The sequence below is a fragment of the Propithecus coquereli genome, unplaced genomic scaffold (assembly GCF_000956105.1).
Source record: "Propithecus coquereli isolate 6110/MARCELLA unplaced genomic scaffold, Pcoq_1.0 Scaffold344, whole genome shotgun sequence".
In the NCBI taxonomy this organism is placed as follows: Eukaryota; Metazoa; Chordata; class Mammalia; order Primates; family Indriidae; genus Propithecus; species Propithecus coquereli.
This window is the reverse complement of record NW_012149108.1, coordinates 284,525-286,088: the sequence shown is the minus strand read 5'-3', so window position 1 is coordinate 286,088 and position 1,564 is coordinate 284,525.

Here is a 1,564-nt window from a genome sequence, read left to right as displayed (position 1 = left end):
GGGGTCTCGCTCTTGCTCAGGCTGGTCTTGAACTCCTGAGCTCAAACAATCAGCCCGCCTAGGCCTCCCAGAGTGCTAGGATTACAGGCGTGAGCCACCACGCCCGGCCGTACAGTCTGAATTTTATCAAACATCTCTCCTGGGTATATAGGCCTGGCTTTATGAGCTGAGGCAACAGATCTATAAATATCTTGTCATCTGATAAATGCAGAAAGGGCACTAAGCAGGACCTCCCTAGACTTCTTTGCTGGGTGTCAGGTCTGTGAGGATCTCCTCCTATGGGCCTCTAAGGAGCAAGGAGGTGTATGACAGAGATCAAGACACAGCATTGGGTTCTAATCCTGGGTCTGCTACTTGTTGGGTGAACTTGGAAAAATTCTTTCACTTTCCATTCCAATTGTCTTAGCTCACCTTTTCTTGCCAAGCCACATCTTAAGTTGCTGTGCAGTCTATGGATTGGCTTCGCTTAGGTCAGATGCCTAACAGTGACAGGGTTGCGTGGAGCAAAAATCAGCTTTCCAGGGCTGCTGCTTCCACAATAGCTGGGGTGGAGCAATTTTATTTAGTTATAGCTGTTATAAACACCATACCTAGTAAATTTCTAGTTAAAAAGTTGCCAAGTAAATGCTTATTCAGTGAATTAATGAACATTTCATTCTTTAAGAATCAGGTTAAGTGTCATCTCCTTAGTGATGTCTTCCCTAATTTTCCTTACATCCTGGTAGGATAAATTGGTCTTTTCTTTGTGCCACCATTGGGCCTTGTAACTTTTATAATATCAACACATCGTATCATTATTGTCTGTTTATTTGTCTCACATAACTCCCGGGGGCAGGATCTATAACTTTTTTCATCCCTGTTTGCCCAGGGCCCAGCAATAACTGGCCATAAGAAAATTAGTAACAGACTCTTGGTGAATGGGCATGAAAAAGAATTGCTGAATAAATGAGTGAGATAGTTCCTTTAGGCTCCAACATTCTATGAATCTGTGAAATAAGCTGCTATATTGAGAACTATGAAATGAAACTATGTTGACTTTACACAGTAGCCCCATTAATAGAAAGATAATGACAACAATTGTTTCAATTTATTGAGTCCTTACTACATGCCAGGCAGTGAGCTAATACTTCCTATGAATTATGTCATTTAATACCTACAGTGACTCCAGGTACTCATATTATCCCTATCTGACATCTGAAAACAGTGAAACTTGGATCAACCAGTGAGTGGCAAAGAGCTGCAGTTCAGAGTCAAGGCTATTTGACACCGAAGCCATACACATACCTCGTTAAAGAAGAAAAAAAATTTAAAAAGTGATGCTGATAACTTGTATTTCTGTCTGTCTATTCTAAGGCTTCACAAAGGCCACCTAGGTATTTAATAGAATAAAGACTGTCTGAGCAGCAGGGACTTTAAAGGGCATCTAGTCCAGCCCCAACATTTAATGGGAATCTGAGGCCCAGAGAGAACTATCTGGCTTGTCTCAGGGTTAGTAGAACAGCCTGCCTAGAAACCAACTCTCAGGGCACAGTTTTTCTCCGGTTACTAAAGTGTTCCTTACCTC